Source organism: Condylura cristata, unplaced genomic scaffold (genome assembly GCF_000260355.1).
Source record: "Condylura cristata isolate star-nosed mole 26May11 unplaced genomic scaffold, ConCri1.0 scaffold00004, whole genome shotgun sequence".
Lineage (NCBI taxonomy): Eukaryota > Metazoa > Chordata > Mammalia > Eulipotyphla > Talpidae > Condylura > Condylura cristata.
The window spans coordinates 63,992,471-64,004,663 of record NW_004567105.1 but is presented as its reverse complement, the minus strand read 5'-3'; positions in this window follow the sequence as shown (position 1 = coordinate 64,004,663).

Genomic DNA, 12,193 nt, shown 5'->3' with positions numbered 1-12,193 from the left:
TTCTCAGTGCAGTGCTTTAACCCGCTGCGCCACCAGGGAGGGCCTATAACTTTTTCTTTCACATACTTTCCTACTTGAGGAGAAAGTTGCAAGAATTCCTGTCTACCCTTCCTTCAGATTCTCCAGACGTGCACATTTTCCGGTATAGCTTTATCCTTTTATTAGTTTTGCTGAAGTGGCTCGCAGTATTTCCACCTTTTACACACTTTGGGGGCTTGTCCAGGAGTCAGATTTTACAATTGCCATCGCTGACTGGCCCCCTTCCAAGGGACGCTCGTGCAGGCAGGAACGGCTAGGGCTAGTGAGCCAGCCTGCTGTAGCCCTTCCTTGCTGTTGTCTGATTACTTACCCACCCAGGAGAGGTGAGTTATTATTCCTGTTTTGGAATCCTGTTTTGGAAGCTCAGAAACATTAAGCTACATAACCAAGAAGTAGCAGAGCCAGAATCGAACAGCCCTTTAATCAGGGCTGATGCCGAGGGCTTTTTTCACTCCAATAGCACTGTGATGTTTTGGCAAATTTCCTGAAATAATACATCACCTTGGGATTTCTGGGGGCTTTGACCGTTCCAGGCATGGCCTGCCCCATGCAACTCTGTAGGCTCAGGAGTAGGGACCCCGCCCAGGGGGAGTCCTGCTGGTCCCATCAGGGGTGCCATCCCTCCAGCGTCTGCATGTCTGAGCTCCTTTCCTCACTGGGTGTGTTCCAGTGTGTCCTGCCCTCAGTAATAAAGGAGTCTGATTTGATTGTCGGGGCTGCAGGAGGGGAGGCTGTGCATAGTGAAATGTGTCCATACTTCATGCCAGACAGCCTGCTCCGCCCCGTCACACAAAGCCTTTTGTGAGTTCAGCAATTGTGGCAAGAAGTAATGGGGTCCAGTTATCAGGGCAGGCACCGGCTCTGGAGGGAGCAGTGATTATTCAAGTCAGCCCGTAAGCAAGAAGCAAACACGCCACACGGATCTGGTCTTGTAACTCCGAGTGTTGGGCTCCTTCTACCCCACTCAGCGCCTGGCAGGATGTAAGTGATCAGGGAGTTTTCAAAGTGCTCAGACTGGGACCTGCCGGCGCGGACCTGCAGGCAGGGAGCAGTACCAGCTACCAGCAGCAGGCGGCAGTAAAGGCAAGAGTATCGTTACCCATCTGCTCAGCCACGAATGCCCTTACCTGAGGGACGGCGGAACTCGGAATTTCAGGATGGGGTACACTAACCTGGCATCTTATCTTTACTGAAAAGGTTGATGTTTTGTTTATTATGGATTTTTGGCTATTATTCAAGTCTTTATCATCATCGTTACTGACTTTTTGGCAATTCCTTAAACTTTATGAAGTTTTCAGTGTCTCCCATAACTGACTCAGACGTAAAAGTATGGAGAATTTTCCAAGGAGTATAGAAATAGCCACAGGTAATGGTTTCTAGTGTGTCAGCTTGGTGTTACTCACGCCTAGAACTGACAGCTGAGGTCTCCTCCCACATCTTCATTCTCACGATCCCTTTTCCCCTCTTACCTTGGTGTGTCACCCAGTGTAGAGAAAGCTCTGGGGGTGCAAAACAGAGGGGCACTTTAAAATGTTGGTCAGATATTGAGGAAACAAAAGACTGGATGCCGTTCTTTGCCTTCCACAGCCTTAGAAGAGCCTCGGCAAGATTCCAGCCTGTGAAGGCTGCCCGGCGAGAGAGGACTTCTGAGCCGCGGCTTATGGGTTGGAGTAGAAGCGGCAGCACTCTTTCCAGCCCTGCCAGTGTGTTTGTCCAAACAAGGTTTCTCAGCATCTACAGCTCTCACGGCACAGTACTGTGAGGTCTGATGGCTGGCGCTGAGGGTCACGCAGCTCTCACGGCACAGTACTGTGAGGTCTGATGGCTGGCGCTGAGGGTCACGGCCGAGACAATGCCTGCACAGTCTCTAGAGAGCACGGCCCGAGCCCTTCCCCGAGAACAGGGTGTGGAGAGGTGACTCCTCTCCAGCAGAGGCTGAGCAGGAGGTGGCCGATGCCCCTGGTCAGGGGTGGTCCTTGCCGGCTGTGGATGGAGCCTGTGCTCCGTGCCCCGGGTCTTGCTGTCTCCTGTCGGGTCACCACTGCCTCTCTCCCGTGTCCTCCTTCCACATTGGCGGTTCCTGAAGCCTTCCTCAGCCGAGCCCATTGCAGCCAAGGTGGGAGAGCCTGGGCCAGGAGGTACAGATGGAGACTGGTGGAGAGAAGGGGTGCCTTGGGAGCCCCCGGTTGTGGAGAAGGGATATCCTGGGGGCCCTCAATGTGAGAAGGGGTACCCTGGGGACTCCCCAATGTGAGAAGGGGCCTCCTAGGGCACCCCCAGTGTAGAGAAGAGGTGTCCTGGAAGACCCAGATCTGGTCTTGGCAGCATGTGCTGTGAGATCCTGGAAAAGCCTACAGCCATCTCAGCCCCTAGGGCGTTTACACCAGATGATCTCTAAACTCCTGAGGGAGGCTGTCCCAGAGGATGTCCTCTGTAGAATCTTCTTCAGAAGCGAAAGCTGCTTGCTGGCTGATTGTTCTGCCCAGCAAGGCATGCCCCTGCCCCGGCCACCTCACTTTCCTCAGTGACCGCAGGCCCTTGTTCTCTCTCCAGAACCCTGCATGGACACAAATCCCAAGGCCTGGTGGACATCAGCGCCTGGGAGTCTGTAGGCACCTACATCAACATGTTTCAGAAGAGAACTCAGCAGCTTCCCACTCAAGTCTGCTTCTCTTCCTGAGTTCACCACCCATCCCCCACTTACCCAAGCCCCAAGCCCACTGGGGCTCACAGGTGCCTCCAGGTCTGTCACCTGGGAAATCCAGGTGACCCTGAGGAACTCCCATCTGTCCCTCCTCCCCCTTGCTACTGGGCCCAAGTCTCCTGCTTCAGTAGGTGCAAAGGAAATCTCAGTTCCCCACTCTCCCTCCATGGCGTCCGCACCTCCCTAACTCACAGCTTTCACTGCCTGACAGAGAGAGCTGGCACAAGCCCTGGGCAGTTGGCCTGTGGGCTGGTCACCCTCTGAACACATACACACTCATCTTTGCATCAGCTGAACACATTGCTCTGCTGCTGTGTCTGAGGTGCCTTAAATCTCAGGTACATTCTCCCCTTGATTTTGACTTGGCTGAGAGCTGTTAAAGACATAGAAGATGAACAGTGCGTGAGATCCTGCTGTGTGCTGGACACTGAGCCAGAAGCCCCTTGCCAATGTTCTGGCAACCATCCAGAAATGATCTCTTAGCACCCATAGTAACCTAAGAGAGAGGTTTTAGTAAAGCTCTTTTACAATTGAGAAAAGTGAAGTAGGGAGGGGGTCACTTTCCCCAAGAACATCCTTTGATGAGTCTGAAATTCCAGCATAGGCCTGTTGAATTCCAAAGCCCATGCCCCACCTGTTCTGAACACTAATTCTGTGCTGAATGTCGAAGGGAATTTTCAGATGTTTCATGCTATGACTATAAAAGTTTTGTAAAAGGAATTGGCAGCGGTGTGTATGTGTGATTGCTGGTAGTAGATTCTCTTTTTTCTTTAAAGATTTATTTATCTATGCATGTAAGAACTGGGGTGTAGAATAGAGGGGCAGTGGGGGAGAGGATTCACCAGAGACAGAGTGGGGAGCAGGACAGGTGGATCTATTGAAATACTCTGCTAAGGGGAGCAGTGGGTGGGACAGGAGAGGTCTGCTGCGCCATGTGGGTCAGCTCCCTGGCCGGGGATCAAACTTGTGCTGCAGTGGCTGCAATGGCTTCATAATGCTGTGTTTTAACCCGTTGCGCCACCAGGGAGGACCGTTGGTAGTAGATTCTGTAAAAACATTTCCCTCAGCTTTTCTGGAGTCCTTTCTTGAGCCTGATGGTTTCTATGTCACATGCTTTTTTATGGGTTACACATTCTGAGCTTGGTTTATGAATTTTTCTTTCAAATGTAAAACAACCATTTTCCCCACTAGAATGCACTGCTGCTTCATGCACTGTGTCAACAGAGAGAAACATCTCAAACATCGCCACCATCATGTGAAGAAACAGAGGTTAAGGACCAGGTAAGATCATGCAGCTGCTTAGAGAAGAGCCCCAAGTTTCATTGTCTTAGTGGAAAGGAGCTTTATACAAACTATTTTTCCACACAGTCAACTGAAGATTGGGACTTCAAGACTCAAGGATCTGGCGCAGGAGGTCTGGATCCTGCTTTGTATTCACCTGCCAAGTAGGGGACCTGGCATTTTAAGGAGCTCAAATAAAGGTCTACGACTGCTTTTTTTTTTTTTTTTAAAGATTTATTTATTTATTCATACAGAACTGGGGTTCAGGCCAGAGATGCAGAGGGTGAGAGGATTCACCAGGGACAGAGTGGGGAGCAGAACAGGCAGATCGACGACATACACTGCTGAGGGGAGCAGCGGGCAGGTCAGGAGAGTTCTGCCGCGCCATGTGGTCACCTCTGGGGCAGGGGGCAGGCGGGGATCGAACTCATGCGGAAGTGGCTTAAGCTTCTTAGTGCTGTGCTTTAACCCGCTGCGCCACCATGCAGGGCCCTACGACTGCTTTTATACCACTGAGAAAAGAATTGGGCTTTATTGGTAGGATTTTATTTATTATCATTTCATTTTTTTGCAGGGGGACATGCAAGTCAAAGAGCAAGGCCAAAGACGAGTCAGGGAACCAGGATTTCCTCCAGCTAATTACCAAGCTTAACAAGGAAGACCTTAATCCAGGCCGTAGTTACTCTTTGTCCTGACCCAGATTCCGGCTCCATCACTGTCTAGTCCTGCAGCCGAGGGGGAGCCTGGCTCTCTGTGCTGTGGTGTCTACAACTGCCCACCTTGAAATGGGAAAATGGAGCACTGGCACCCCGCTCCAGATGGACAAGGACTGATGTCTTAGCGTCTCATGTCAGCCACAGCCGGCTGGTCTGTGCTCATCATGCTCTGCCAACCCCTCTGAATTATTCCAAGGCCATAGGAGGAGGGCAAGGGTCTGAAATCTGTCTCTGTGACGCGCTCAGCCACCTGCTCCCACGAAGCAATTCAGCCGTCTGGGGTGATGAGAGGATCGCACTAGAAGGTGAGAGTGGACCAGCAGTGGAGGGGGCCGCGGTGACCAGGCTTAGGGCTACTCCCTGAAGCTCTCTCCATCTGTCGGGGATGCATGGCGCCTCTCTCCCGTCACTGTTGGGAACACTAGGTGCCTGTCAAGGCTCTAGCCCACTGCGAGGCACACAGTCACAGAGACTATGGTTCTGTGTGACAAAGGTTTAAAAACCAGATTAAACTTATAAAAGAGAAAAGCCATGAGTTTTACCTGCTCAGGAAAAACCACAGTGAGTTTAATTGGAGCCTGTTATTAACTGCAAAGCAATTTTCTTGGGAGGATAACCTGGCAATGGAGTTGACTCTAAAGGTCAAACTGAGGCCAGGTCAGATAAGGTCTCAGCTGAAGTACCTTTTCAAAACTCAGGGCCCCGGCACTCTAGACCAATTAAATCAGAACTCTTGGGAACTGGGACCAGGCCCCACTTAGAGCTCTCCAGGTGATTCCAAGCTTGAGTGGTCGAGAATTACTGGCTTAAGTAAAACTAGCCACTCATGGGGCTCTTCCTGGTGGTGCAACAGGTTAATCACCACATTATGAAGCTCTCTGAAGCCATTGCAGCATAAGTTCAACCCCCTGGGAAGGAGGTGACCCACACAGTGCAGCAAACCTCTCATGGCCTGCCTGCTGCTCCCCTCAGCAGTGTACTTTTTCAATCTGTCTGTTCTGCTTCCTGCTCTGTCTCTGGTGAGTCCTCTCACCACCCCTGCACCTCTGGCCTGTACCCCAGTTCTGTATGAATAAATAAATCTTTAAAGAAAGAAAAAAAAAAACTAGTTACCCACTAGGTTAGGATTTTGGAAGAAGCCCGTCAGCTCCAGTCTGTCTCCCTCAATGGTCTGCCTGTCTGAACTTCCTACCACCTTCTAACCACTGGGCAGTGGTACCATGCCCAGGAGTCAGGGCCGACTACAGTCATATTGGTTACTGCTTTGACTTGATTTTGACGGAACAAAAGGGATATGAAGGGCTTAACAATTCTAGTAGGAAGTAGGCACATTTATCAATTAGGATTAGATTTGGTTATGGATAATGAAAGTATTATAAGGCCTTAAGTAAGACAGAAGTCTGGAAGCAGGTGGTTCTATGCTGTCCCTGGTCATAAGGAATGAAGGTTCCTTGTCTTTTCCCACTCTGCTTTCCTAGTGTGAACTTTCCATCTCTGAGGTCACCTCATGGTCCTTAATGGCTGCTGGAGCTCCAGTTTTCATTATTCACCGCCCAGAATCAACCTGAAGAAAATACAGAATGGGCATGAAAGGTCCAATCAGTTTAAAGACTCTTCTCCTTTCCTTCTATTTTAGAGGCCAAAACTTTGCCACTTGCCTATCTGCGAGGAAGGCCAGGACGTACACTTGAGGTAAGTACCTTGACACCCCAAATAAAGTTGCATTTTTGAAAATTTTATAATAGTTTATTTTTACATGTTTTTGTGCATTTTTCCATCTCATTGCAGTCCCCTTGGGTTTCCCATCACCAAATCACCCATGTGCCCTCACCATAGTCCAGTGCATTTCCCTCCCCCATTATTATTATTATTATTTTGGTAATCAATTATTTCTTTATTACCTACTTTTTTTAAGTTTTATAAGTTTATTTTTACATCATTTTGTACATTTTTTTTCCATCTCAATTATAATCCCCGCGGGTTTCCCATCACCAAGTCACCCGTGTGCCATCACCATAATCCCGTGCATTTCTCTCCCCCCACCCGTTTTTGATCCCATTCCCCTCTCCACCCCCACAAAATGTCTCTGGTATATGGCTGTTCATTATTATTATTTTCTCGCCTGGTCCACTATACTCCTGCTATGAGCGAAACCATCCGGTATTTTTCTTTCTCTTTCTGGCTTATCTCACTAAGCATGACCTTTTCCAGCTCCATCCAAGTTGCTGCAAAAGACATGTGTTTCTCTTTTTTGGTTGCTGAGTAATATTCCATTGCATATCCCCCCATTATTTTTGATCCCATTCCCCGCTCCACCCCCACAAAATGTCTCTGGTATATATTGTTCATCATTATCATTATTTTCTCACTTGTTCCATTATATTCCTGCTATGAGAGAAACCATCGGTTGAATTTCTTTCTTTCTTTTTTTTTTTTAAAGATTTATTTATTCATATAGAACTGGGGTACAAGCCAGAGGTGTGGAGGGTGAGAGGATTCACCAGAGACAGAGTGGGGAGCAGAACAGGCAGATGAATGAAGTCCACTGCTGAGGGGAGCAGGGGGTGGGTCAGGAGAGATCTGCCGCACCATGTGGATCCCCTCCGGGGCAGGCGGGGATCGAACTCATGCGGAAGTGGCTTCAGCTTCTTTGTGCTGTGCTTTAACCCGCTGCGCCACCAGGGAGGGCCTGAATTTCTTTTTTAAAAAAGCTTTATGCATATAGAACTACAGGCTACAGGACTCATCAGAGACAGAGTGGAGAGCAGAATAGGCAGGTTGATGAAGTACACTGCTGAGGGGAGCAGTGGAGAGGGGAGAGGTCTGCTGCACCGTGTGGGTCACCTCCCTGGCTGGGGATTGAACTCATGCTGTAGCAGCTGCGGCCAGCTTCATGGTGCTGCGCTTTAACCCGTTGTGCTATCAGGGAGGGCCCAGGTGAGTTTCTTTATGGGAAAATGGTAGGTGTAGGGTGAAGTTGGTCAGACCATTGGCCTCTGTGGCTATCACCTGTGGCCTGGATCTTGTTGATGCAGAGGGTGCGTGGTTGTGGGGCACACCTATGGACATTGAGCATGGGTGTGCGCATGTGCAGGGGTGCACATCTGTGCGTAGAGGTGAGGGGTGTAAAGGTGCCGTGGCTCAGAGATGGAGATGGCTGTGAGAGGGAGAGACCACAGGAGAATCCACAGACGCCCAGAGGAAGAGCACCTCGTGGTTCTCTGGGGGCTCACGCTGCTGTCTCCCTGCTGGCGTGTTTCCCTCCTTACTATTAAAACCTGTGAAAATGATGCCAAGGGCTGCAGAATTTCCCTTCAAGTGGCTAGAACTGATGGTGAGCCTACAGCCCTGGGATGGTTGCAGGACAGTAAGTTTCTAGCAGTGACTGCAATGGAGCCTTTCCAGACCCAAAACTCAAATGTGGGAGGGAACTAGAAGCCAAGAGACAGGAGAATGAAGACATCTTAAAGAAGCTATGATGATTCATTTCTCTGGTTCCCCAGAGCTTACTGCTAAGGGTCTTTCAGCAGCTTATTTTCAACTGTGCAGTGGGATCAAGCCCTACTTTGTTTTCAACAAGTTCCTAGTCCCTGTGCAGGGTTCAGTGTGTCACCCACAGGCCAGGCCTCTCCTTGAGGATCCCAGAGCTGAGGGTGAGACACCCTCCCCGGGGCCTTGCTTACTGTTCCTGGACAGCAGGACACTGCTGGCCCCGAGTCAAGCCACAGCGTATTTCTTGGCAGACCCCGCCGTCCTCTGCCAGGCTTATTCTTTCCGCTGCCTGGGAGGGCAGGCCAGGCCAGCACTGTTCAAACTACTCTTCGTTAAGACTTTTACTCTCTTCATCATGTTCCAAGTCAGTGCATATCAGATAATTTTGGCTACTTTTTTTGTCCTACCAACAAGAGGGTTTTTGTGTTTTCACAAACACTGTCAAAGGTCACAGAATAATCATATCCTTCCCCGTTAATTATAGTTTCCCGATTTCAACTTGCGTGGTCATTTCACAGTCTCAAGCTACTGGACAAATTGAGCACCCTGGTATTGACAGAGGGATGAGCAGTATCAGCAAGTGAGCAAAGAGTAGTGAGGCATGAGAGGTTAGCCGTGGCAGGCGCACATCCGGGGCAGAAAACTCAGGGAGCAAAGAGCCCACAGCAGAGCAGGTACACACAGGAGGGGTTTCGGGGTCGTGGGGGAATGCTGCCACAGACAATGTGGCCAGGGGCATAGGGCACTGGGAGAAGTAAGCTCACACCTGTCTCTGCCCAGCCTGACTTTGCCGCCCTTTCCTGGGCCCTTTGCTTATAAAGTTTCTAATAAGCACTGGCTGGAAAACATTCTTTCCTCCTTCCCGCCGGCCTCTATCGCGTCCTGTGTCCGAGCCAGTGGTGGCATCATGTAAACTCCTGCTCACGGGAGGTTAGGAGCCCTGCGTCGAGAGAATGGAAACCTAGATTCCCATCAGTCTGCTGAGCCTTTGCCAAGGTAATGGGTTCGGCTCAGGACCGGAGACGGGGACTCTGCCCTCCACGGTGAGGCATGGCTGTCAAAATGGCAGCAAATGCACTGTGCCTCCCCCGCCACTATCCCCAGGAAATACAACTGACAATGTCAGGGCAGGCGTGGGTGGGTACAGCTCTCAGATGTTTCTGCATAGAAAGCATATTGCTTAGGATCAAGTTTCAAAGCATTTTCCTGACATGAGTGTTTCTATATAAAGGAGTTTTGTTTCAATTACATCTCTGGAAGTCTATGGGGGGGCCTGCGGCATTTATTAAACAAAAACTGGCTCTTGAGCTAGGACAGAAGACTCTGTTGCCCCCAGGGAAGCCGGGTCTCTCGAAGCGCCTGCATTAGTTACCTGTGCCTCTGTTGTTCTGGGGCTGGCCCAGGCCCTGGGGCTTCTCCAAGTCCTTGAAGTCCCCATCCCGCTGGTTTCCCAGAGAGGGGACAGGGAGTTTGCTCGCCGCAGCACTGTGGTATTTAGGGTCCGGCACTCCTCTGTTGTGGGGTTCTGTGTGTCGTGGGCCATTTAGCAGCGTCCCTGACCTGCCAGATGTCAGGAATACTGGGCTCGGGCTGTGACAGTCACGAATGTCTGCTGACATCATTTCACTGAATGTCCCCCAGTGGGGTGGAGGCAAAATGACCCCCTCGAGGAGTGGAGAGACTGTGTGCAGACCCTTGCAGGAAGGAGTCACGCAAACAACAGTTGAGGCAGACTTTGCAAAGCTGCAGATTTTGTCACTTGACTCAAAGAAACCAGAGTTTCCAAGTGAGAATTTCAAATGACGTGAAGGCATTTTTCTTTAAACTCTCCCATGAGTTTATTCGCCAGCAGTATACAGCGTACATTTGTATAGGGCTTTTTCCTGCTCTTTCCCCTTTTATGCTTCACAGGCATTTTGCTTAATAAATTCTCTTGCATGTCTAATCCCATCTTGGCATCTGTTTCCAGGAAACCTGGAGCTGGCGTGTCTAAACGCATGCCACTGGAGCCTGCCGCAGCACACAGCTGCAGGATGAGGCTCATTCGCACCAAAGGATCCTGCCTAGTGGCAGAGTTGACAGCCTCAGCGGCTTCCTCTGGCTGCCCCATGAGCGGAGGCGTTCCTGCCCAAAGAGGTGGCTCCTTTAGTAGGGGGCTGAGGCTAGAGACTCCCCAATGGCCTGGCCAAGATTTTCTCAGAACTGCGCTGCCGTCTGAGGCTCTTCCTCCCCAGTCCTTCCTTCCCTTTCTCCTCATAGAAGGGTGGGCCGTGTCCCGGGGGGCACTCTGCCCATGTCTACTTTCTTGAACCCTTGATTCCTCACAGGGGTTCCCTTAGTAGATCTCTTTTGCTTCTAATGCCATTTTGCTGTCTGTTCTCATTGGACCAGCAAACTAATGTAGCCCCTTCATAAATAATTGTATAAAACAATATGGAGCGAACCTATATGTCCAAGGTCCTTCCCATCAGGGATGTGCCAAAAAATTGGGGTGCAGCATTGCTCTACCCATGTTTCTTAGGAGTGGGCTGCATTTCTACAGGAGGACTATAGGATTGCAAAATTGTAGTGGCTTCCCCCTCTATTTGCATTGTGCAGTAATTTAGAAGAAATTACACGCCAATGTTACCCTAATCCCTCCACCTCCACCACCCAACACAGCTTTGGCATCCAATTCCATCTGTCTTCCTGAACCCATTTGGGTGACAGAAACATGCATCTTTTATGCTAAGATGCTACATGACCTCTTACCCAAGCAAATCCCTCCTCCTCTTATTCTCCTTCATCTCTTTTCTTTTCCCCTTCAAGATATTTATCTCACTACGAAGATACACGACTGGGAAACAGAATGGGCTGGAACCCGAGAAGAAATGCTTTGCTTTTATAGTGACAGAGAGAAAAGTGGCTCCTGGTAGTGGGCTCTGGCCCACCAGGCGCCCACAGCTGGGCTGCAATGTTCTCCTGCTGGACAGGGCCGACCTCATGGATCCAACATCAAGCATGGTCTGACAAAACAAAAACCATTTGGTATTCATGTCTGAGCAGACAAAAACCAGGGCGTCAACCATAGGAAGCACCCAGCTACTCTCTAGCCCCAGTTAACACAAGTGAGTGCCATTTCTACCAACACAACGTTAGTTCAGCTACATCATCTCTCCTGCTTCCTGACAGCATCCAATCCAGAGCAAACCCCTGCTTCCTTGAGCCCCCTCACATCATGTAATACAAAGCCCAAGTTCTGTCTCTAAGTGTTTGTAACACCTCTACTGAGCTGTCCCGTGTTCCCTCTCCTAAGCAGTCTCCCTCAGGTGACAAAGCAGTCACTTCAGTTTTGTTCCTGGTGGCCCTGGCAACAGGGCACAGACGGTCCACAGGGGGTCAGCTTCTGGCCATGACGTTGGCTCCTGGGTCTAATCCTATGAAAAGAGAAAGAAATCAAAGCAAGACCATGTCAAGAAAAAGGTTTTCACACACACGGATGAGATGCAGGTGAAACTCCTGACAAGAGCTCCGGCTCCTTGTTCTGTGACCTTGCACCGTTCACACAAAAGGGGAATCTATTTAACCTCCATAGGGCTGCAAGGGAAGTTCTAAGAGAGTCAAGGGTGCGAAGCAGCTGTGCACATGGCAGGCATGGCGTGCAAAAGCGATTGCTCTCGATGGGGCAGGTTGAGGGAGGAGGGGCAGAGAACATGGGAAGGTGAATTGCGAGAGTGAAGATCTCGCTTCAGAAAGAGGGAAGAGCTAAGAGCATCAGAGGAAAACAACGCTGGAAAGAGGAAGGTAGGAGGCAGGAAAAGCGGAAGGGCAAATTCAGCCCACCTGGGAATTCCCTGCCCTTGGAGAGCACCTTAGAGCCACCTCTTTAAGAAGAGAGATTTGGGGAGGCACAAATATTGCACCAGAGAAGTGGAGGTAGTGATGGTGGGGGCCCAGGACTGGACAAAGGCGTTGAGGGAGG